The 26,635-nt window shown below is 39.8% G+C and overlaps 1 long non-coding RNA gene across 1 annotated transcript in view; it reads left to right on the top strand.

The window, feature by feature from the left end:
* Positions 1 to 26,363, top strand: part of LOC136345443 (uncharacterized) — a 65,793-nt gene extending 39,430 nt beyond the window's left edge. Inside the window, exon 4 of the long non-coding RNA XR_010733144.1 lies at positions 26,325 to 26,363. This is a non-coding gene — a long non-coding RNA (uncharacterized lncRNA). The remainder of the gene's footprint in view (positions 1 to 26,324) is intronic.
* Positions 26,364 to 26,635: the final 272 nt, after the last annotated feature.

Below are 26,635 nucleotides of genomic sequence, written 5' to 3'. Positions count from 1 at the left end.
CCAGACGCTGGAGCTGAAGTGAGCTAATGCGGACCTCGAAGGTTCAAAAACACGTAACCAATTCCTCTAGGAAACACGGTCATTAAGTCCGAATTAAAAGTCTCTTTCCAAAGTCCACTCCTAGATCTAAATCGCGAGTCATTATTGTCTTCTCGGACCAGGTCGTTATCCAAGACAATCACTTGACCTGAATGCAGGCGGCCATTCGGCAAAAAATTGGCACACAAATCTTGTGGCCTTAGGGAGTAAGTTAAGAGCGGTTGGGGTAGGTGTAATAGACGGACAAAACCGCTTCGTGCGAGAAACTTTAAAATCATAGTTCATGTATCGACATTCTTCAATGCAATTACCGCCCCAAGGCGATTTTTCATTCCCAATCATAAACTGAAAGTGCCAGTCGTTCGAGAATGGAAAAAAGAAAAAGCGGCTTTACTTAGATGATTTCCCCGGGGGCTGAAAAAGACTAGACTTCATTTTTCGCGACAATGGCCTGCCAGACGGCCAGACTCGGTGTAAATTGATATTCCCCCAAAATATCCAATTACCCTCTTTTGATGTTTAATACGTTTAACCCTTCATGCCCAGGTAGGTGACTGATTCCATATGGCTTTGACCATGGCCGTGTCGTTGACGATAAAAAAAGGTCCGCCTGAGCTGACGGCACACATCTCATTTATCGGTTTCGAACAGTATACAGGATGTCCCAAAAATATTCCGACGAACTGTGAGGGGCTATGGGGAACATCAATACGAACTTTTTTCTTTAATAATTATACACCGGCAAATGCGCCGCTGATGCAGAAAAAAGGCAACATGGTTTTAGTAATTATAATCACTTTTTGTTCTTATTGAACTTTGTTTTGTCGATAAATGAACGATAGTTACAGTAATTGTTCAAAATGTTGAATATCTGCTTCAATACGAAGGTTGCACCGTCGGTTCGCTGACTTGTAAACCCTGTGGAAAATTTGAGGAATGGCTTCCTAAATGTGTACCGATGGCCATTGTTCTTACTAAGAGATCTTCCTCATTACGACTAGGGGTGTCGTGGACCACAGATTTGAGACAACCCCAAAGGAAAAAGTCCAAGGGGTTGAGATCGGGAGAATGAACGGGCCAGGTTAAAGGACCTCCTCTCTCAATTCATTGGTTGGGAAATCGCCGATCCAAGTACTAACGCGCGTTTAAACCAAAATGTGGAGGTGTCCCGTCATGTTGGAATCGCATGTTAATTCCAACGTCGAAAGAAACATTTTCTAACAGTTGAGACAAAACAAGTCGCAGAAAATGGAGATAAACGTGGGCGTTCAAACGAGCTGACAGCAAGTGAACTATTAGATTCTCACCAACAATACCAGTCCACATGTTTATCGAAAATTGTTGCTGGTGTCTTGTATAAACCAGACTGTGAGGATTTCTATCATCCCAAACATGGCTGTTTGTACCATTAAAATAACCATCGCGCCTGAAACGTGTCTCATCGGCAAACAAAACTATTCTCCCGAAATGAGGTTCTATTAAGTTGTGACCTAAAAACCATCGGAAAAAAGCAAATCGATTTGGATAATCTTCAGGATTTAAAGCTTGTACGCGTTGTAAACGGTAAGGGTAGAAGAGTTGTTCATGCATCACACGCTGTATCGTCGACATGGAAAAATCTCATACAGCGCGAACACTCGTGGATTGTTTTCCCTCCATACAGTGTAAAACTCCTTCTTCAAATTCAACCTCACCCACTGTTCTTGTACGACCATCACAACCAGGAGGCTTTAGGTTCCCACTTTTTCTAAGGCGACGGTGGACGAAAGCGAAGGTTATACGATGAGGTTGCCAGGGCCGTGAGTATCTCTGCCCATATAAGCCTGCAGCTTTTCTTCCATTACAATTTGCTGCACCACGTGCAAGGTGCATGTCGGCGAGGTCTTCAAATGAGAAATTAACGTTCATTTTCAACACAAATTTTGATTTATCACTCAACAAAATTAATGTTACGATGCCAACTGAATAATGATAATGTACGTACAGGGGATCACAAAAATATCCGGACACCTACCAGAATTCATTTATTATTGGGTTTAAGAGATTGTGTACTGACCGGGGTAGAAAAATTTAATTGACAATAAACTGATTAAATTTTAACAAATTCATAAACAACAAACATATACAACTAGAGAAATAATAACGAACCAGTTTAAGTAATATTTTTACTTAATCACAAAAATATTCGAATGCCGGTTTAAACATAACAAAAAACGGTAAAAATGGCTTCTAAAAATTAATATTTCATGTGACCTTTTTGGTCCCGAACACTTTGCACTCGGCCTGGCAGGGAAGAATTTTTTTTTTTTTTTTATAAATCGTTTATCAATTTTATGTCATTCTTCACCGAATACTCTTTCGAACGTTCATGTATTTGTAATCTGATGTCGCATTTGAACGTCCAATTGATGCCCGACGTTCTCAATAGGGTCGAGATCTGGGGATTGCGGTGGCGTTCTCATCACGTTTCGACGATTATACAACGACCATTCTTTTCACCACTGTGCTCAGGATCATTGTCTTGATTAAATTTAAACCGATCCAGTAATCCCATTTTCTCGACACTTTAAGATTGCGCTTTAACAAGTTGAGATAATATATCTTGTCCATTATTCCCTCAATAAAAACCAATTCGCCCGCACCTTGCGAGGATATACACCCTCAAACCAGGCCTCCATCGTGTTTAATCGTGGGACATAAATTGTTGTTATTTCGCTCAGTATTTGCTTTTCTCCAGACGATTTGCCTACCATCGGATCCAGAAGTGTTAAATTTAGATTCATCGTCATTCCAGAAGTCCTCATCCTTAGAAACGCGTTCCGTGGCAAATTCAAATCGAACTTTTTGGTTTTTCTTACTTCACCAGGGTCTTTTCCTCGCTACACGACCGTGCAAACCATGATCACGCATACATCTTCCAATGGTCTCCGTTGACGCTTTCTTTTCGTGAAATTTCTCCATTTCCATTCGCAACTTAGGGGCAGTTATTTTAGGATTTTCTCCCACTTTTCGCATAATAAGTCGGTAATCTTGTTCGTTGAGAGTTCGCGAACGACCTGATTGCTTCAATGGCATAATTTTCTCTTCATTTTTATACCACGATGTCACGGCTCCCACCGAGCTCTTACTTAGATTTACTATAGCACCTATTTTTCGGTATGAATCACAGTTTTGATCAATGGAAATCACTAGCTGTCTAATTTCAAAACTAATGTTCTTTTTATTTGCGATACGGCCCATTTTTCAGATGATAATAAATGGCAATTCGATAACGTGCTATATGGATGTGTATGAGAGTGATTCATGACGAAGAAATGAGTTGCAAAATAGTAGAAAAACTGTTGTCTTGCCAGCAGCTAAACAGCATCCGAATACTTTTCTGAGATTAAAAATATGCGAAAATTCTCTAATTCCATAATTTTCTTTAGATTTCGATGGTTTTAAGTGAAAATTAAGGTCGTTTCATGGCAGCAAAAATACCTTAGAAATTCGTCATTGAATATATTTCGTCCAATTCTTTCAAATGTCCGTTTAAAACGTTAAGTATGATTAATTAGATTTGCTGTCCGAATGTTTTTGTCGTCCACCGTACAAATCATACGCCCTGCGGCTTTTAAACTGGCATGTTTGGCAAGTCTAATTGCGATAAAGAAATGTTTGTGCTCCCAGCAATAAACCTAGTCGAAACAAAAAAAAAATACACGAAACACAGTGGCGTCCAGTTGAATCAAGAATCGATTTGCCCATTTGATATGACTTGAAATATTTTATTTGCTCTACAGCTCGAGCGGCTCATTTACGGGCGTAAGTTCATCGAAGAAAAAAGTTTGCATTAACGTCCCCCATCGCCCCTCGAAGTTTGTCTGTGTATTTTTGGGACGCCTCGTATTGATTTGCGGGTTGCGGAAATTCGAAACAACTGTCTAGTTATCACAAGTGGGATTATGCCAGCCTGGCATAATCCCACCATCCTTCGACAAGAGTGGTCGCAGAAACAAGAGAACTTCGTATACGCGGAGACGCTCATATTGCATTTAATACGTGCTAAATTTGGATCTTAAGCGCACTTCCCGAACTTGGCCCTGCTCTAATCTAACAATCCCGGCGGTGTCACATTCGGGGAGCATAGAATAACTGAAACTTAGTTCCCTAACGAGCTTATCGATGTTGGAGTAGCGGCACAGTGGCACTCTTGAAAGGATAGCCTAGATTGAGGTCGATAGTGTATCCAATCAGCTGGTAATTGATTTTGTAGCTGGTCTGGTTTGTAAGCTATCTGTTCGTTACAAATTGGAGAACGGCCAAGTTTTCGATGGGATAATGGTTCAGAAAAAAAAATGAAAAAAAAAAAGAGTTCTGGACTCGGCTGAGGGTTCAGGAACTCGGTCGTCAGATTGGGAATGTAGCGTTCCTCAGCGGGAGCCGTTCAAAGTCGTAAGCGCCCCATGAAGCCTCGCCAACAACACTGCACTCCGCAGACACGCATCACCCCAATGTGCGCTGCACAGCAAAATTAACGCATAATTTTTTAAATTGAAAAATCCGCATTCGAAAATATTTATAATGCTCGTTTAGGTATTTTGAAATAATTTCTTCATCCCTCTCAAAACTGTTTCCTAATTTTTCACATATTTATTTATAAGATAACAACAGTTGTTTGCGAAATACTCAAAATTGCCCTTTCGGCAATTTTGGCTCGAAGGTTGTACACCTCATTTAAGTCCAGTTAGATTGCGTTTTTAGGGCATTTTGTCCCTGAAAAAAATGACCCAAAATATTCACGAGAGGAGAAATCTTTCTGCGGAAGCATGTGTAGCTGCTGTGGCATTTGCGGAAGTAGGTTCAAATCGCCCTCCAACTGTGAGTGGCACAATCTACGGTCTCCAGAGCACTCGCACGATTTCGAGAGACTGGCACGAGTCAAAGAAGACCTGGACAAGAACGACAGATGTTCGCTACGAATAATCGAGATCGATTTTTGCGATTGCAAGCTTTACGAAGTCGATTCGCTACAAGTACTGCGCCGCGGCTGCAGTTTTCTCGTCGATATGACTTTCGTATCAATCAAGATACAGTGAGAAGGAGGTTGGCAGAAAGCAATATTACTCCCTATGGGGCTGCAGAGCGGTCCCCAATTACCCGTAGAAAATCGAAGGCAGCGTCTTCAATTTGCTCGACAACACCTAGATTGAGGAGATTGTCAATGGGGCAACGTACTCTTTACGGATAAGTCTCGATTTTGTCTTTTTAGTGATGATCGTTGTAGGAGAGTGTATCGACGCCCTGGAGAGCGATATGCCCAGTGTAACGTTGTGGGAACTGTGGGCTGTGGAGGGAGATCTGTTATGATATGGGGAGGCATTAGCTTGGAAGGTCGCACGGAGTTAGTTGTGCTTCAGAACGGTACTTTGACAGACTGAAAACAGACGTTTTATAACCCCATGTAGTGCCACGTACCCCATTTATCGATGAGGAATTTTTATTGATTCACGATAATGCACAGCCGCACGTGGCGCAAGTGCCCACCCGAAGATGTGAAAATGCAAACGTTACCTTGGCCAGAAAGACGCCCTGATCTGAACCCCATCGAACATTTAGGGAACAAGGTGGGACGACAAGTTAGAACCTTATAGGTTCTCCCTAGGGACTTAAATGAGTTGTCATTATAGATCACGGAATTGTGGGATCACATTAATCAAGATGACATTAGAAACACAATTTCAAGTATGCCAAGGAGGTGTGAAGCATTAATCAGAACAAGAGAGGGCAACACACACTATTAAATATTCATTTGTACAAATTAAGGAATAAAAATTATGTAATTTTTTGGCACACCATGTATTTATTTAACTATACCCTTTATTGATTCCGTCACGTTAGATTTAATGATAGTCGTTGTCATACTACGTTAGTAAGCGTTAAATATTTACTTTAAAATCATAAAAAAGAAAATACGAAAAATCCTATAATATGCGTTAATTTTGCTGTGCAGTGTGTGAGAATGCGATATATGAAAACAATTATTCTGCAACAACCTAAACTACCTTCGGTCACCATGCTTGGGTTGATTCTATTCCATCGTCTCTTTCCGAATTTTCATCGCGGGCAACCGATCTACCGAATTGACAGGTCGAATTCTACCGACCCTCTTTTTAGCTTTATCAACGTGAGCAATCGAAGAAGCTTGAAAGACGGGTCCCACCCACACTTTTATACGAGCAAGTTGCTCGCCCAACTGTTAAAGCAACTTGATAGGATTGATCCAATCCCCCGTTCCTTCAGTTTCAACCGATTGATCTACCAAATTAATAGGTTAAAGTAGGTTGACATGTTATATCTTGTAGTGGTAATGGGTTGCATAGCCGCTTCATATAACTTATTAAACTGAATTTTCTATCATGACCGTGAGGGGTCGCGAAAGTCGAACACGTTAAATTTTGAAATTTTTCTAATATTCGAGAATAAAGAGTGATTAATCGGATTCAGAGTGTGATGATCGGAATCCGAATGTGATCATGAGACTGAGTTGGGATTCTCCCTCGAGCCATTCACGGTGTAGGTCGTCACCTCACGAACTAGGTAGTGATGTGTATTTCTTAGGAGCGCGTGGGAACTCGACTCATCGGCATCATTATTTCCATATTTTCGAAGACTCTCTAGCAATACCTTCCTGATAACTCAGGTATATTTTTGAAAATAAATTTGTTTTTAAAATAACATCCCTCTTTACTCGACTTTCTACTGTAGTAACAGCTTTAAAACATCTCTAAAACTACGAACCGGATGATCGATACCTCGTTAGTTCGAAATACAAAGTAGTTTAGCACAAAAGAGCGGCATAATGAAATCACTTTGTGTACTTACAACACTTCAAAAGACTGGCGGAAGCTAAAGAGGAGTCGATTTTTCATAATTTCCAGCATCGATTATTATTATTTGAGCGTCTGTCGGCGATTTTTAATTTCGCTAAAGATCCTTTGAAGCGAATTAATTTCCAGATCTACTTGAAAGAAAGAGAAAAATTGCGGATTTTCTATAGAAAATTTGCCAATGATCGAGACGATTAAAAGCTTTGAGGGAAAAGTTTTTAAGTCGTAAAAAGAGGGCCATTTTACTTTGAAACGTCGCAAGTTATTGTCTGTCGTTAAAGGCGCGGAAACGCAAAGAAATCCCTTTAAAAAGACTATGGGAACAAGTTACGATTCTAATTAGTTCCACTTTTTACTGCCTGGAACTTCTCTTATTACCTAATAACCCGGAGATAAAAATTAGTTTATTTCAAAATGAGGACCCAAACGGAATAATTTAATTACCTTTTTATATCGAGCCTGGAAATTAAAAAAATATATAAAAAAAAGGTCAATTAACGCGCGGGTGATTGATCCTATCTGGCATTGCCAACATTTAGACCATCCAAATAGTTATTTGAACATTTTGCATGACTGGCCCGCTCGCACTCCCGATTTAATGCCGTTAAATTTTTCCCATCTCTCTATATTTATCTGGAGGTAAACATTTAAGGGCATTAAGCACTCTCGTATTACCATATTACGATGTTTAATCGAGGATTATCTATTTATAAACTCCCAACCCTTGCCGGGGCGATGCCAGACAGAACTTGCGCTAATGCGGATAAAGTTTGACAAGGCGTCAGGCATGAATAATTCCAAATGAGGAGTTGAGGGTTTGTTTGGTTAAAGCTTCCACACACAAGTTTGTTTATTGTACTGTAGAGTGTCGAGTGGGATGTTCCTGTCGAAGGGAGATCGATACCTCGAGTTCCGGAGTGCGGAATTTCTGTTAATCGGGAGTTCCGCAAATTGTTAACATGTAGTAAACAGGAAACTTCATACTTCATGTCACGACCTTTCCGCGATAAAATTTGAAGTCTTACAAAGTTTTTTTTTTATTTTTCTTTTATCCACTACGAATATATAACAAATTTCTGGATCGGACAATAGGAAAGCAAATGCATTACCCTGGAGAATAGGAATTCTAGTGCCTTTGAACTACGAGGACCTGGCGCACGCCAAAAAGCAGATAACGAAATCATGAGATTTATGGAGGAGGAAACTGCCCTTCAAATTAACATTACTAAATCTGACGTCATCAGTATGTGGTGATCTTTCGATCCGCACAGTTGTACTATTTTTTCCGAACTTAAAATATCGACTTTCCTCTCCATACATCACCTCTCCCATCCTGGAGCAGATGCGTTATCGGGGATCGTTATGTTTAACCATCAATGAAATCAGATATCAGAAAATAGTCCCGATAATGTGTTCAGTGCCAAAAAGAAGATATATCTCAACGTGTCAGTATAAGCACGACCGTTTCCTCAAGGATCAGTAGGCACGCATTCATATGGGCATTGTTATCTTACCATTATCAGAATCTGTGCTGAAATTCTTGCAAATTTGGATTGAACGCTGACAAAATTTTTGGAAATTTACCAGGTGTTTCCTGTTAATCTGGTTCGAATTCAATTCAAATTTTCGCAAAATTAGACCGAATTTTTAAGGAATTATTCGTACATTTTTTACATTGAAACATCACATCGATTTTCTTAGTTCGACTAGAATTATCGCGAATGGAGATCGAATATAGGAAATAATGTTCAGAATTTTCTACTTTCAAGTTTCGTATCAGTTATTTTCTGACTTGAAATTGACTTGGACGAAAACCAGTTTTCCATTTTTCCTTCTAGAGTTTTCTAAGCAATTCGCGAAAGTTTACAAAGTTCCGAAGTCGTGTAACCGACTTTAAGAAACTTATGAAATTTTTTTTTAAAGAGAATTTTCTAGAAAATTTCCGGAAAGTTCGATTATAACCAGAAAACATAGTTACAGCAAGAAATAAAGAAAAAGTCATTTGCCGTTGAGCCATTCCGCGTGAGACCTGCTCGCATTTCCGATTTAACCCTTAACAATTCTCCCATCAATCTCATAATGATTCTCTCGAAATCTTCAAGACCTCAGAGGCCATGTTGCCAAATTTATATCCTCATTACGGGAGTTTTAGAGCCGACAATTTCGCCTGGCTTATTAAAAAACATGGATGGCAATATCGCCGAGAGGATTCATAACACTGTGCCATTAAAGGTCGTATTACCCGACAAGATGATAAATATGGCAATCTAGAATTTGATGAAAGTGAAAATTTATATCATGATAAATTCACCTTTTATCTGGTGAAAAAGTGACTGACCTCAAAAAACAATCGATTCGGGCCCAACTCAATAGTAAAACGCGAAACGGGCTCTAAAACTGATGTATTAATAATGAACACATACACGTTATTGAACTTTAAATTATTATTATTATTGGTTGATGGAATATTTAAATTTTGGTTATTCAACGACCATTAGAGTGGTGTTGGAATTGTGCCATATGTTTGTTGTGATTGGGTCTTGAATATTCTGATCGTACAAATAACCAATGTAGTTCGGACCAAGTTTTTCATTGGCAAAAACCGAGTTACGACTGTCGCCCCAAAGTGAATTAAAAAAACGTGCCGGAAAGTAAGTTAAAAATGGGTCGCGATTGCTGACAGCTGGCTTAACAATACAGTTTAGGGAGCCACATGAGCCGTTTTTATCATTCGTAATTTATAGCCCCAAGAGAAGTTTTTCGACTGTAGCCGATGTTTATGTACTGGGCGGTGCAAACAAAAATTTAATGCGTTTTTAATAGCTCTACCTGATTTATGCCTCGTGAGACATGCTTAACATTTCTTATAAAGGACTCTAAACGACCTCGTTTAGCGATATGACTAAAGTTCGTGCGTGTGACGACCGCATACATCAAAATTCTCCAAAAACCACGAAGGACAATAAGACAGCTGTTATAAAAAAAAAAAAACGTGTCCCCTCACCCCATATAAACAACATGCTACCCTCGCAATAACGTAGCGGGTCATAAATCCTGTGCCAGTTGAGATACGGGCTAGATAAACTCATTTCTAGACATTATTAGCAATTCCATTATGATCGACCCTATTTATTACTACTTTTTTGGTGAATTGAACTGTCTGCCCAGCAGGCAATGGGGTGTGGAATGTGTCACGGTATTGTTCCCCATGCACCTGTCAGTTCAGGTCGACTATAACAGTCTAGTGTGTTATGCTCCTCCAAAATTAGTCGGTGTGGTAACTGCGTTGAGTTGTGTCGAAATCGCCGTTCCTTTTAGAATCTCCAGCCAAAAGAGGTTAAAAAATTAGGCGCTACTTCCCGTTTAATATGCTGTTACGATAGTTTGGGTACTTAACCAGTTTTTAACCACTAAATTTGTAAGCAAACTTACCAGAGAGGAAAGAAGTGGTCATTCGTCGGAAATCCTGGGCAACTTCTTTCGCTCATCTTGCAAGAAACAAAATTTAAAAATGTTTAACTTCCGTGTAGAACAATTGATCTGGAAACGCACGTTTCCACCTGAATTGAGTAACTTGGTCTTTGGCAAAAGAAAATTCGAGTTTTCAGAAAATGTCAAATAAACATTTGACCGAGTTCGCCCGAAGCTCGAAATTTCGAAGTAAATTTTACGTAACGGTTACCTAATTGTAGCCGAAACACGGGATTACGAAGTTTTTGTATTTTCGAAGATAAACCGATGGATTTTGGCAAATTATGTCCTCTAAATTATTCCTCTAAAATCCGTTAATGACCTCATTCTTACGTTTAAATCTTCTAAATTGGACCCTTTAACCGTCATACGTACGTAACGTTTCCGACTCTCCAGTCGGTTATCAGTTAATGGGTGAGTCCCGAGTGCTGACGCACCAACCGGTGAAATAAATGAACTCTGACCAAAACGTCATCGATCCCGATGGCAAAGGCAATCGAGATCCTTTTAAGATCCCTTAATTGGCGTTAATTTGTCCTCTTTCATATCAATCTATTCTCCCAGTCGGGAAACTCATTCTGGAGCTTTTAAGCCGACACGAGAGGTAATTGAATTTGGGTATTTTTCACACACACACACACACACACACACACACACAGAGACAAAAATCTCGACCGTGGATTTATGTGCGATGAAGGCCTTAATAATAAATGAGATCATCTCACAAGGCACATCCAGGCGTCTGAAGCCGGGGTTACATGTTCAAACATGTGTAATGCAATTTGATTACATTTGGAGTTTGAATGCAAACGAGGCGACTGTTTCCGCAATTTATTGCTTTGTGTTCGACCCTCGACCGGCAGAATACTTCATTAACCCCCAAATCAATTCTGTAGGGAGTTTAAAAAAGGAACACCTAGTCCCTGTGGTTGTAAATTTTAGGAGCGGACTCGAGCAGCCCTTAATAACTTCGTTAAACGTCTAATTTTATGGAGAAATCTGTTCCACTAGAGGGCCTCAAATCCCTTCGATTTTGACAGATAATAGTCGGTCGAGAGCTGGTGCTAATCCCCATCGAGCCAGAAGTTGAGAGGCTGTCGGCACCAGGCTTCGCACTGGATTTAGGCTGAATGCACCGGGAGTTCGATAATGTCGCGGGGCTTCGCCGGGATTTTTGGCTTTTAATTGAGCCATGAATTCCGTGAAAAAGCTAATAATAACGAGTTAATCTGTTACCATACGAGCCGAGACAAAGAAAGCCAAGCCAACAGGTTCTATCAGATGGTCTGCGGGAGCGCTTCGCATTCTCGAAAAGTCGGCGGGGGACTTTAGGCTCGAATTACCCGATAATGATGTGATCCCGGGGCGCCGGCCTGCTAACCACTCGGATTTGCGTCCATTAGATTTATTACAGCAAAAGGAAACCACACTCTTGACTGATGATGGCTGTGTTATTCGTGCACCTGCGCGCGATATTACGCTTCAGCCCGTGTGCCCAACAGACCTGGCATTTATTGATTTAATTAAAACGAATATTCAAATGTCGAGGCCAGAAAGCGTATGTGATAACAATTTTCTCCATTAACCGGTGGATAATCACGCATAGGACACTTCAAAGTAATTGACGGAACAGATTAACGTTTGAGTCCGCGTACCCAACTGACCTAGCATCTAGTGACTTTAATTAAAATCTTGCAAATTAAAATTGGTTTTAGGGCTAGGAGGGAATCTGGGCGATAATAATCTGCTGAATCATCCGGTGGGTAGGCACACATAGGAGACTGCCGCGGTCTTTGAAGGGACACACGCTCCCGGCATTGTCAGCCCTTTAATAGCGGGCTTACACCGAAATCGGGGTTCGTAATATTGTTACAAATGCCGTTATTACGTTTATACCTACTTTTGTGCGGAAGGCACGCGGCCCTGTAATAAAATCCATGCGGACCTTAATTTATCGAGGTTTAATGGCCGGGTTATTGAAAATGGGTTTTTTGTCAGTTTGGAACGTGCTCGATCAGCAGCCCTGTAGATAAAGGGACAGTTTTTCATGGAGCATTCGTGTTAGTATCTTGTAACTGCGCGATAAGCGGTTTTCCTGGAGAGTTTCCGAGGAGCATGGTCTTGGTCCTTCGAGCCGGCTGGCCAGCCGATACCGAGTCGTTTCAAGAGGTCCGGGCATACTACAGGGCGTCTCTAAAAATCTGTACAGGATTCTGCCATAGATTCATGAGGCGAAAACACGACGATTTGATCCAAGTTGCCTAAATCCAAAAGTGGACAGTTTTCGAAATGCAGGACGTCAAAGTAAAGATGTGAAAAAGGAAAATAATGAATTACTTTGTAACGTCATTATCTGAACACAATCAATTGTCATCACCCTGTATAAAATTTATTTGACTAAATTTGTGTTTTTCTACATGTTTTAGGGAAAAAAGGTGCTTTGGTACAAAGCCCTGCGGGCATCCCTTGTTGAGATGTTTAAAATTTGTAGTTCGCTCCATGTCTTGAAAAATATCGTTACAGAAAATACTTATTCGTACGGAACGACGAAACAAATAATAACTGATATAGTCAAAAACACGAAGATTTAAGAAAAATTATAACAATTTAAGATTGATTGAATACTTTTATTTTTTCGTCTCAACTTAGTAATAATGATTACCATTTTATTTTAGTGGTAAATAAATTTTATACCGGGTGTTAAAAAAAGTTACGCCCCTTTAAAGAGAGTTCATCTAGCACTGAGAACGCCCTCTACAACGTGCATCGAAAATGTGAACTGATTCTGATTTCTCACCCCTAAAAGTCCTTTTTGCGGCATTTTGTTTCGATTGCAGCATTAAAAACAAGGTAAATTTTTGTTGTTTTTTTTAATTTTCACTGTGACGTCCCGTATCTTGAATGAAAACTCTTCACTTTCGAACTAAGCTAAATTAGGGTTAAATCGTCATGCTTGCGGCTAAAAAATCTGTGGTAGGATTTTGTACAGACTTTTTAGGGACACCCTGTATGTTCGTTCCAGCCAGCTTGATATCATTCATTACATGTAAATCGAACTACACAGAGGATCAAAATGATAGAAACCGCTCATGTTGGTCTTTCGTGTCAGCTTGCTATTCCCTTGCTTACTTTTCTTATTTTATTTCCCTATAAATTGCGGCATGTCCTTATCCCAGGACTTTTACAATTCTTTTCGAATTTCGCGGCTCTGCGCTACTTGTGAAATCCTCCTCGAAGAACTTCCCTAGACTTGTAGTTTTTACATTTTCAACTTTTCCTTTGCCTACTCCAAGATCTGAATTACTTCTACTCAGTGCTTCTTCCCTACTTGTAGTGTCTCTATCCTAGTTTTGTAATAAGTGCGTTTCCGTAACTTGTAATAACTGCTTTTCCATGAGCGTACTACCACATCGAGTGCGATCTGGGTCAGTTTGAATCCCGACGTCATTCTTCGCATTTCATCGAACCTAATTACGAGTCCTTCCAAAGCAAATGAAGTAAATGGGCCCCGCCTGTCGATACCCAGAAATAAGGAATTCCTAATTTCGCTAATGGCTCACAAATTCGGTAGTGGCAATCTAATAACGCGCCTTAAGCTATCTCCACATTACGACCCATAAAGATAGCTCCTCTCTCCGTTTAAGTAATTGGGTATGTGCAGGGGAAAAAATCGATCAATTGAGACATTTACCTATTTACCGTCGGCTGTCCAACAGTAGTTTGTGCGGCGATAATATCGATAATTTAATTATTAATAGGAACAACATAAAAACAAAACGAAAAATTGGGAGAAGGTGGTTATCGCGGCTCTTGATCTACCCCGGAGAGATCCACACCTGCCGATCCGCGCTAATAATACAGTCGATCCTCGGCCGTATCCCATTGGCTGTCTACCCTGTTATTACGGGTTTTAATAACTTTATTATGGGTATGGTTTGTAACCCAACGGGGAACGGTGTTCGCCTCCTTCATGGTAACTACCAATTTCGTTATAGCGTAGTTATTGTTGATGGCAAACAGAAGGCGGCGTTGCCGATTTCGAAGATCTCGGCAAAGAACAAAACGACAACAAACTTCACCTTTCCTGGGCAACCCCAACGGCGACACATTCAGGTTAGTCCGGGGCCTCAGCTTCCTCCGTACAGTGTGTTCGTTTGAAAACTTACCATCCCAAATATTGCAAAAACGAAATTACGTACAAAAGTCCTTAGTACTATGGTCTTCCGGGTTGCGACGGGGGAGGGGGGGGGGCTTTGACATTACCTGCGTGAACCTAATTGTCGCGCCGCTACCCCCACTTGAAAATTTGAAATTGCACCCCTCGCCGAATTGCACCTCGCATTAAAAGTAATTAAGGGCGCAATATGGCGGCGAGTCGAGAATCTCGATTTGTTAACGCGTCATCGAAAAATCACGGAAAATCGAAGGAAAAATCGATTTAATGTTACTTATCGAAGGGGGTAAAGATATTGACTTACCCCAAGCAAATTTGTAGGAATGACGTTTTTAGACTTGTAATTTTGTCACAATGAAGTCACTAGATGTTTGAAAATAGTTTCCACTTTGCGGGAAACATAAATTCAATCCGCCCTCGAACTCCTGTCAGACCCTTTGAAAAATGTCCCTAGTAACGGCCCGAGATTCTGCGGTTATGTGATTTTTTAGTTGATCAATATCTTCAGGATCTGATTTGCAAACAACCGATTTAAGAGGACCCCAAAGGAAAAAATCAGGGGGTGATAAATCGGGAGACGTTAGAGGCCATTCAATTGCTCTTCTTCTGCCAATCCATCTACCCGGAAATCGGCAATCAACCGAGTGTCGCATCGACATGACAGAATGCGATGGGGCTCCCCCGTGTTGAAAGTGAAGAATATTGTCGTTGAGTAGATCGTCGCCGTTCGTCATCGAGCTACTGGCTCTGTTGCAAGATGATCAGTTCACTCTCGTACCACCCTGAGGTATACTTTACCATCAAGGTTACCATCGATGAATAATGGTCCAATTACAGTATTTCCCAATATTCCAGGCCATGCGTTCACTTTGTGGGGCCACTGAGTATGGCCTTCACAAAGAACACGGTCGCACGAGTAACCACAACTCTACTTGTTAACAAAACCATTTAAATGAAATGCGCACTCATTGGAGAAATGGACATTTTTAACAAAATTTGCGGTAGTGGTAGTTAGTGCTGGCATGCTTTCACAAAACTCGATTCTGTGATCGAGATCGTCCTCAGCCAGCACTTGATAAATTTGCATTTTGCATGAGTGAAATTTGTGTATTTTCATCACCTTCGCAACAGAACGAGTTGAAATTGCAGTTCGACGTGGTTGGTTCGGCCACAAATTGCCCCAACACTTCACTTCTGGCGGCCTCATTCAACCCTCTCGTTTGATTGCGTTGTGAATTTGGCTAAGGATGGTGTGGATGTAAATTTTTCTAGAAATTGCTTCACGTGAACATGATAAATATTTTTTTTTATGATATTTTTCGTTGATAACCCTAGCGGTTTGACGCCTATACATTAAAACCATTTTCAACCCTTCATTCTGCAGGATGTGCCACGTTAATCCAGATGTTAATGTTGCAGTATCGCACACCATTTAACGAATACTAAACGGCAAAGTCTTTGCCAAATGAGTTTCTGACCAAGAACGATGAACGAAAGTTGTCCCATCTCGTGGAACATTTATTTATTCACTTGTTGGAATGCCGTAAAATGTGAGAAATTCGAAAACTTACTGCACGTGTTTGAAATCGTGGTGTCAGTTTTTCCTTAACGTTTCGAAGACGCTTTGACAAATCGAATTTCTTGATTCACCGATATTTTGTACTTTTAATTGCTTTTAACATGCGGTGCAACTCAGCTGGGGGTGCGATTTGAAATTTTCAAGTGGGAGTAGCGCCTCCCCGAAGTAATGCCTAGCGGCGGTTCCGGGGAGATCCAGGGTGAAGAGAGGAGGGTTTTAATGGGTAGGCGTCCCATTCAGGGACGAATCCCACATAATCCGGTCGCTCGAACATCGGACCGGGTACCTTTCGAAGGTTTCCCTCCTCTATAAAAAAAAAAAAAAAAAAAAAAAAAAAAAAAAAAAGTGGGAGTAGCGCAGTGGCAAGGGGAGACTATTAGTTTTGCGCAGATATCGCCAAAAGCGTTCCCCCTCGCTACATCGAAGACGACCTCACACACTACTTTCGTACGTATTTCCGCTTGTGCGGCATTTGGGGTGGCAAGTTTTCAAATGAACACACCGTGTAATCTCCTTTGCATTTGAAATTTGCAAAATTCTAATTGTCCTCGAAACCATGAAACTGTGAGTACGAACTGTCGGATTCCGGGCACGTGCTAATCCCGATAATCCGTCGTGTGAAACGCACAAAAGGAAAACATACTTATCATATTAAGCGGATCTTAATCGGGCCCTATCCGATCCCACTTCTGAATAGATGAACGCAACCCTCGCTGAAATCGGATATTTGCTACTCGAAGTCGGAAACGAGTTATCTCGATGAGTTATGCAAGAGTTTTCGGGGGTGCGGGAGGGAGCCATATTTTGATAACTCAACTGAAAGAGTAATTGACGCTACCTGGACAGCCAAATCTCAAACGTAGCAATCGCGGCAATATGGCCCAAAGAGCCAAAACGGCTTGTTTCTGAACGTCTTTCGAAATTGATTAAGGAAAGTATTCCAAGTGGAACTGTAAGCGTCTGCTAAAAACATGGAAAATTTAATAATCGCAGGAGTTCTGGAGTAAATGTAATATCAACCACCGATGAAACAAGAATACCGAGAAATTACAAGTCTTGGCGAAGTGTAAAAGTCGTGAACTACAGCAGAGACACACCATAAATCATACTGCAGGTGAAAATACAAAACTTAACAAGTCTCGGAAAATTGCTCGACAAAGATATTACAAGAAATAAAGACGAAAGACATTTATGAATTGCAAACGTCTTAGAGTAACAGCAACGACTTCAAGGACTGGGTATGAGAACCCGTGTCCGCAAATGTCTCCCTAAGGCGCTACCGCCTTATGATGCTTTCAGACAGTGATCTGCGAAAACGTTTTTATCGAGTTTTGGAACGTTCCATTTAAAATTATTTCTACAAAATAACGCTACAGTAATTGCTGCGAACGTCGTCCTTGAACTTCACCGAACTTCTTTAAAAATGGTTTCTGCGGACTTAACTAAAACTTTCATAATCGCTTTGAAATACTTCAATTGCCGTTGCGATTTGTGCGAGCGAGTCTTACGCCGTTCTCATTGGCGTTTCGTAAATCAGAGGCTTTATATGTCCCCACAGAAAGAAATCTAAAAGTGTTAGATCGGGTGGCCCAGGGGGCCACGGAACTAGACGACCACCTCTGTCGTTTCAACGTTGTCTGAACTGACGATCCAAATACTGAGGGGCTCGAAGAGAAAAGTGTGCAGGCGTGCCATCATGCTGCGGCCACATTTGCCGTCGAACGCCTAATGAGACGACTTCGAGAAGTTCTGGCTTGAAAATTAATAGAATAACCCGATAAAACACATTTTTGATTGCGGACGCGGGTTTTTACACTCGGATGTCTTCTATTGCTGCGCTGGGACAGTCCCTCGAAGTTTGATCCCATAGTTCTGAAACTTCCTGTATATTAGAAAATTAAAAAATTCAAAAACCCTGAGAAAGATAAATATTACGTGTAGAAAGGTGGCAAAATGAAATTAAATACAATTTCTCAGAATAAATTTTCAGCAACCATACAAATACGTAAGAGAAATATTACAAATGAAGTGAAGGTGTGAAGGAACTCCAAATAGAATTTACAAAATAAAAACAATGAGCATCCCCTACAAATGTTAACGAACGGGAAATGAAGAAGTTGGAAACTCACAGATTGTGAGCACCTCAGACTAAATGTACGGGAGAAATATCACCACCCAGAGGAATCGCACCTTGTAGTTACAGTAGTGGTGAGAGAAAACTATGGAATATTTGATCTCTTATAAATAATAAAGGTTAAATGCGCGCTTAATTTAAACAAAATATGACAACCATTCATTCTATGATTAGGTAATCAATTAACGACACTTTGACAACACTCGATTAACAACATCAATTTTTTTTTTATTGGATAGAAGGATTGTTTTGAGTTTTAAACAGAGTATGCATTGCAAAATTTTTGCAGAAAAAAACACAATAATTTCGACTATCTCAAAAATCGGACAAAAATCAAAGATAAACTCTGCCGCAAAACGTCTAATAAAGAAATTGTTCAAATGAAAGATATTCATTTTTTGAAGTTATACAAGGGTCTGTAAAAAAATACGGGCTTGCCGTTTGGGAAAAAATATGCCCTTGAAATGACCTTAAAATGACGCTTTGGCTAGTCACAATGTCCACGACATGTCGTCTTCTTTATCAGACAACTTTTATTTGAAACTTTTTTCTCTTGCAGCGTACCGTTTTTGAGTAATCCTCAATCACCGCTTTAAATGTGACATTCTGTATATTTGACCCGAACAAGCCAAAAATTATTTTGAACCGGAGTTTAGAAATTGTGATTATTTCCAAAAACTGTGAATACAAATTTGAAAAATATTCCAATATTCCATCAGTACGTGTAAAGCTTTGGATGGTTAAAATAAAGATGTTGCAAGTTGTGGGGATGTGATAACCGCTTCTTCAGGAACGACTTTCAATTACTCGAAAGGGGAGGATAACGAACATTTTTACGAAAACATAGTGAAATATGATAAGTTATTAGGGTGGAAACTTGAGAAAATTTTGTCCGCGAGGCTTGCCGTCAGTTAAAGGAATCAGCTTTTTTAAAGCTTCGTCTACTTCTGGCTGAAGGCACTTCTAAGCTATTTAAGGCTAATTCGTTAATTAGCGCTCTCAAATCAAAGACCTGGAAGCTGATAATTAGGAACGAAGACCGGGGCACATTAATCACACCATCATGGTAACAAAGCCGATCCGGAATTACATAATGGGCATGCGGCGGCTTATTTATTTTAATGATGCCACGAAAAGTCGCTTTTTTTCTCTACCGGCCGAAGGCTAATTCAATTATTAGAAATGTTGCTCGTCACGTTTTTCGACGTGCTCTTCCTTACACCCAGAGATCCCGGTATTAAGTCATTATCCTTTCACCTGTCTTGTAAATTTCGTGCTCGAACCGGGTATTATTTTCCAATTTCGGCGGCGCCCTTTTCCCATGAAACGCGGCTTTGCGACCTTGTCGACCAGATCTAAATCCGGCCATTCATCCGGCAAAGTGCATCGCGCGATTTGCGACTCCCGGAGGAGTCTATTTGACGCCGCATCTAAGATTTCCATTTAGATTATTTCTCGCCTTAAATTCGAACTCTTTCTCCCGTCGCTCTCTTGGGGATCGAGTCAGTGTTGCTGCAGCTACTGCTGCAACGAAATGATAAATTAACATGTTAGCCACGATTTTAAATAGTTCAGTTTAGCCGGGAATATGGTTAATTGCCCCTGTGATTCCTAAACGCTTGTTAGCTCAGCTGTAGCCGTCAGCTTATCGAGTAGAATGGCGGATTTAATATTATTTATGAGCGTTCCGCGTTTAAACGGGAAAACACCCGTAATGCAATCTAATGTAATGATGTGGGAGTTCATTTACTGAGAACTTTTTGTGATCTTGAGAATTGAAGACTTGCAAGAACGTCAACATGCAATTTGAAACATATATATATATATATTGTATATATACAGGGTAGGGCATAAAGAGCGCCTCGGAGTATTATGTGCTTATTACTGATACTGATCGAAAATTGTTTTTGGAGGTGTATATACCATAGAGGCTCATAAGGTACATTTTAAAAATGTTTTCATTTATACAGAGTGTCGCAAAAAAGATACAGTACAAACTTGTTTGTTGTTTTTTTTTTTTTAATGGAATACTATCTATATTTTATCACATATTTAGAATTAAAAGAAAGGAAGAGTGGAAGTACCGAACTTTAGGTCCGAAATAAACATTTCTTGAGAAATTTAAGAAAATATGAAAATGTAAGGATCAAGAAAACATTCTATTCCTATATGAGATGAATTACTTGGCTACTATTTTTTTACTATATCTTCTTAAATACACACTATTCTTCACACTAGAATGATTTTTTTAAAATTAAAGCGATATACAGGGTGAGCAAAAAGAGTGGTCAAATTTTACTCGCCTATAATTTAGTGTAACTCTCTTATTTCAAACGGAATGTATACATTTTTATGTATCAGTTAGAACCACCAATTCATGCCCTTTCAATTGATATTATGGTGTCCTATACTTATCTTTTGCCGTTTTTCCATAATATGAGATTTTATTTCATTTTCAATAATATCACTAAAGAAAACAATTCAATGCCAGAGTATGCCCTGTATTGGTTGCTATGCGTACACAAGGAACCTAATTATAAAGGATAAATTTGAAAGTATTAACAGGTTTTCCTTACATTTTTATATTTTCTCAAATTTCCCGAGAAATGTTTGTGTTAAACCTAATGTTCGGTATACAAACTTCCACTCTTCCCTGCTTCTAATTTTAAATATACAATAAAATATAGGGTATTCTATTTAAAAAAACACAAGTATGTATTGTATCTTTTTTTGCGACACTCCGTATAAATGAAAAAACAATTAATTTACCCTATAAGCTCCTACATACACCTCCAAAAACAATTTTCGATCAACATCACTAATAAGCACATAATACTTTGAGGTGCTATTGGTTTCCCTCCCCTGTATATACTATATATATATGTATATATATTTTATCCACAAGAGAAAATTTCTGAAGCAAACAACAGCAATTTTCTTTTTAATCACGAAAGGGCCAAGTTCACCTTAAAGAGATTCCGATATCCCCGAGTTCACGCAATAAACTTAATTGGATTAAAAACCAAAATGAGAACCACATTGATCGATTTGATCGCAGAAGAGTCGAACATGGTCTTGAATAGATCTCGTCGTCCCGAAGGTCTCGCGACAAATATAAATAACAACGTAACTAATAGCCGGCAGTTTATTCTTGATGGTAATTTGATTCAGATGTCCCAGAAATGGCGTATTAACTTTAATTGCATTAAGAACCAAAAGTTGTAACTAAAATAAATTGAATTAGCACCAGCAAGAAAGTAATAAACTGACCATCATGTTCTTCGGTCTGATATATAAAAAAAAAACAATTTGTGACGTAAATATGTGCAATTTTCTCGGCGGTCAAGAGAAGATTCAACTTGCTCTTAAACAGATTCCGATATCCCTGAGGCCATGTAACACACTTATTTGCATTAATAAATAATTACGTATCGAGAACGCAGGGCTTGGCACGGCAAGGGGAAATTACTGATGGACGCAGCCAAAATAACTCAATACATTTATTTTATTTTTTATATTGAGAGACACAGACTGACTCTTGAATGTATTCTGATATCAAAGAAAAATAAAATATGCACGCATGAAATTTATATTCATATACATGCCATGATAAAAACATGAAAACTGCTGGGTTTTTTTTTATATTGGACTTCCAAACAGCTTCAACTATCTCTAAAGTCACGTAATTAATCTAATTGCTTTAAGCAAATGAATAAAAGTCTTTTGTTTTTTATTCAAGAATAGTCGGATTTTCTCTTAAATGGATTCTGTTGCGTTTAGAGTCGCCAAATTAGGTTAACTGCAGGCCATAAGAAGTACCTCTGTTATTAAATAGTCCTAATTTTGGATTCATTTGAGGATATCAACTATTCTGAACTAAATGACAAATTGGACAACCGTAAGTTGATCCGTGATAATCATTTTGTAGTTTCAGACAATCGTTACACAGATGGGACCTCCTTCCAGAGCATGAAATCTGACATCTGTGGTAGATTTTGAGTCAGAATGTTTTATAAGCTGAAAGTACTGACCCATTTTATTAACTGTCTCAATTCTAACATCGTTAAGAACGGGGAGCGAAATTCCGCTTTCCCAATCATCCGCAGACAGTCTTTTTACTGCATCCTGCGTCAGTTAAAGCAAACAATAAACCGGGAACATGAAAATATTATTATCTGACCGCAGTCATTACGTTGAAATATAACCCGACACTGCACTATAGCGCATGATCATTAACTTTTTTTATACCCAGTCAACGCTAATATTGGCTCAGTCCTAGACCTCAAAAGTAGGGCTCATTTTTTCGCCCTTTGCAATTAACGAAAAGTTTGATCGTTAAAGTCTTTACGACTCGAAGTGTAAGCCCATCTAGAACGCCCTCTTTCGTTTAACGATTAGCTGTAGCAGAAAGAAGCTTAACACAATGTGCTACTCCTCGTGTGCGGAATGCAGCTTAAATAAAAGGTTCCTTGATTATAGGTGTGGATTGACCGTTAACGACCATTCAAAAGGATCCTTCTTTGTTTTTCTCTCGCGAGAGCTGAAGAACCCAAAACCAGTCCCATCCACGATATGAATATTTAGTGACCATAAATAACGTCGTCCGTCCGGTATCTTTTTATTAAGTGCTATAATTACACCACTATCTACATGGGCTCCATGTACCTCGATAACAAATGAAACGGTTCTTGAGTTATGTTGCCCAGCAGATTTATTGGTTTGATATTATAGGGACAATGGAGAGTCGTGGAGTTATTATTTATCTTCGCAAAACGCTTTAAAGAGGGTAATTAAACAGGTCACTCGGCTTAAATCTGGAAGGTACACAGGCCAAGTCAATGAAATGTTTTTTTTTAGACGCGACCTTAAAATTTCGATCGCCAATGGGCCAGACTCGTTCTTAAACATATTCCCGCTATCTTTGAGGTCAGGCAATACTTTTAATTGCGTCACGAACAAAATAACCGAGAGCAAGTAATGCGTTGGTTTTCATAGCAAAGAGGACGGAGTTGCTTTTTAAGTAGATGTTGTGGAAAAAGTATGTTTTGTTTGAACGCGAAATAGCTGAATTTGCTCTTGGTCATTCCCGAAGTCAAGTAATAAACTTGATTCTGTTGTCAAAAGAATAGTTTTTCTTTATTAGTTGCTCTTAAACGGAGTCTTTATGCCGTCTTAAGTCGCGTAACCAACCTTACTGCACCTCATCGAAAGCGATTCCGGCAGGGAAGTGGTATGCAAGTCTTTGGTAGCCCAAACGGGATGCGGTGGGTAGGAACGTACGAAGTTAAGGTACTTGGTGCCTAAGAACTACCGACCGAAATCGCCTTAGAAGGAATATTTTCTATATTAATGCCAAACGTTCGGACTTGCTCTTTAATAAATTTCTTCGTTTCTGATATCGCGTGAGAAAGTGCATGCGGGGAAAAGTACTTTCTGTCTGGAGGTCACAAAACTATTCGGATTTCCCTAGAGCTCAAACGAACCGTTTCCTCGCAGCTAAAGCCAAAAATGGTTTAATGATGATTTCTCTCATTTACAACTTACGCCACGACTAAGTGCCGCATACCAGGGAAAGGAAGCGCACGTGGTAAACCTCGGCGTGATTAATTTTCACGCGGTGACGATAAGTGAGCTCCAAATGAGGGGAACAGTTTAAAAAATGACCGTTTTAATCATTTAACAGATGTTTTCGGGGGAAACGCGCGTTTTCCACCGTTCACGTATTTACTCCGTTCTTGTCGTCTTCCTTTTGACGCCGCAGAATTTATCGTCCATGAACCGAAATAGACTTTAATGGCTTCGAATCCGAAGACAATTGGATGAGGAATGTTGGTTTAACACTCACACATTTCATTCGTATTATAGTAAATTCCGCACCAGGTGGCTGGATTATAAATTACCATATCGGCCCTAATCGGTGGCTCTCCAATTTACAGTCTGACTAATTTAACGGGCGATTTTTTACTCCAAAATGAGATAAAACAATTAACGTTATCTCGCTTCGGCCCACGACCGCTTCTTCTTCCACGAACCGGCGAAGCGAGGACCCTGTATAATTGAAACATCAAACTATTACCGAGATTTTATCGCAGTCTTAACCATAGGCTTCGGTATCAAACCAATAAACCAACCGGGAAATATCTGTACCATCATCGTTGTAAATGTCCGATGATGATTGCGGCGATTTTTGGGGGTCGGAACCGGATTTATTCGCTCTTACTAATAATAATTAACATCGGGGACATCTCTAACCCACCCATCGCAGCATTATCTCCCTTCTTTCTCCCGAAATGCAATTGATTTATTTACGAATACCACAAGTTAAGATAAAAGCACCGCCCATGAGCTGTTTGTATCGGAGATATCTCGACAAAGACGTATAGTTTTACTTACTCACAATTTATAGGCAACCGCCGACACGCTGAAATAATGATTTCCGTTTTCAAGAGGGATGCGAGAACTCTATTTTTTCTGTTCCGTGGACTTGGAAGTACGCTCCTTTGGGCGATTTATGGGCGCCAGAAACCCCAAAATCCGTATCCAAGTTGGGGAACATGACCGCGGGACACGGCCGATTACGGCCTGGCCAAATGCGCCCCGATAGATCATAACTAGAAACAGATGGCCACGTTCATTACGTCGCAGACTTTTTCCCACTGCTCGTTGTAATAAAATATCAATATGGGACTTTTCCAGCTTCCTCCAGTCGCAATTCCCCAGGAAGTGCAGCTAAATGTCGACATTAGGCGGAGCATACGGAAACTCAGTCGCTGAACTGCATGTAAAGTGCATTGATTATTATGCGTTCTTCATATCTGGAATTCTTATGTAACGGATAGAATGTGCTCGTTCGAGAGGAGCGAGCATACAAATGGAATTTTGACCCTTATTTACTTCAATGGGCCACTTTTAGAAGTAAAAATTGCAGAAGTTCTATTCAAAGTACTCTTGGATGGCCAGGCGTAAACCCACTTGACTGTCCACGTCACGTGAATCTAATGAACTGGAACAAAAGATAAATAATATATAACAAATAAATGCAGGGCACTTGTGGAGCATAAGCAACAGCAAGTTAATGTTCGGGAATGTCACTAGTGCCGAATCTGGTGCGCAAGCAGGCTAGTTGATAATGTTCCCCATGTATCACTATGAACTCTGGAAGTGAAATTTCATGAAAAATTGCTATATCTATAATAATTCCAAAGTATTTAGGTCAAATAAGTAAATATTTGTCTTTCATAACAGAGCGGTCGAACTTGCTCTTGAGTAGAGTTCGTCGATCTTGTTGTCGGCCAATTTACAAAATAATTGAGAAACTTATTGTGATTTTGAATGCGGAAAGGGTCGGATTTACTCTAAAATAGTTTTCCTCTATCCTAAGTTATTTGACTAAATCTGGAGCGTTGTGCAATTTTCCATATATTTCGAAAAATGCTCGTGTTTCATTCGAATATGATAAATACCGCATATTTAGGTCTGGAGACCATGCCTTAAGGCTTTCTTTTTCACTGCTTGTTCCCATGTTGTGCAACTACAATTTATTAGCCTAAATGGGGCTTAATACTCTTGGCAATAGCAACGGCAGCATCTGGCTTTGTATGTAAACATAATAAATCCGAAGGAGCCTCTGGCAAAGCTTCCAGGGCAATTTTTCTCAATGAGCTTCCTCGTCGTCACAATAATAAACTTATGAATAACTGCCTTGTCTTGTTCAATGTTGTTGTATTTTTAGCCAAGACATTTTCAATGAATCTAACAAAAGGTCCACTCAAACATCTTTTCTTACTCGATTTAACAACGTTTCGTACGGATTCAAAACATTCAGCTAAATCCTCTGGAAGCGGACGTTTTGTAGCTAAACGGTACAACTAAAACCCGATTTTTAGGATTGGGAGATTTAATAAACGGCTCATTTACTCTAATACGGTCGAAATGCAATTAGCAGGAGGGATGCAGACGTCGTCAAAGGGTTTTGCTTTCTCTCCTCACCCGAATAACAGAAACGCTTTGCGAATCTTTTATTAACGAGGGGACTGTTTTAATCCAATTTCTTTTCAGGATTTCGCAAATTACGGAACGCTTGTTCCAGATTATGGCCTGTTTTCGTACAAAGTCGTCAAAAGGATACAAAACGAGGCAGCACCGGAATTATAATTATGCAAGGTAAACTAGATTCACTAAAAATTCTCGAATTCTAGAATAATGCTACTTGAACGCTCCGTCAAGCTGAATTATTCTCGCTATCAACTTTTGATTTTCTCGTTTTTCTAACTGAACAAAATCGCAGTCGGAAAATCACCAAAAGGCAAAACATTTCCGAACGTTAACACACACACACACATACACACAGGGACAAAGGGGCCGACATT

This window comes from Euwallacea fornicatus, chromosome 2 (assembly GCF_040115645.1).
Source record: "Euwallacea fornicatus isolate EFF26 chromosome 2, ASM4011564v1, whole genome shotgun sequence".
NCBI classification, from domain to species: domain Eukaryota; kingdom Metazoa; phylum Arthropoda; class Insecta; order Coleoptera; family Curculionidae; genus Euwallacea; species Euwallacea fornicatus.
Note: the sequence above shows the minus strand (reverse complement) of the source record. Positions and strands in the feature narration are given on the sequence as shown.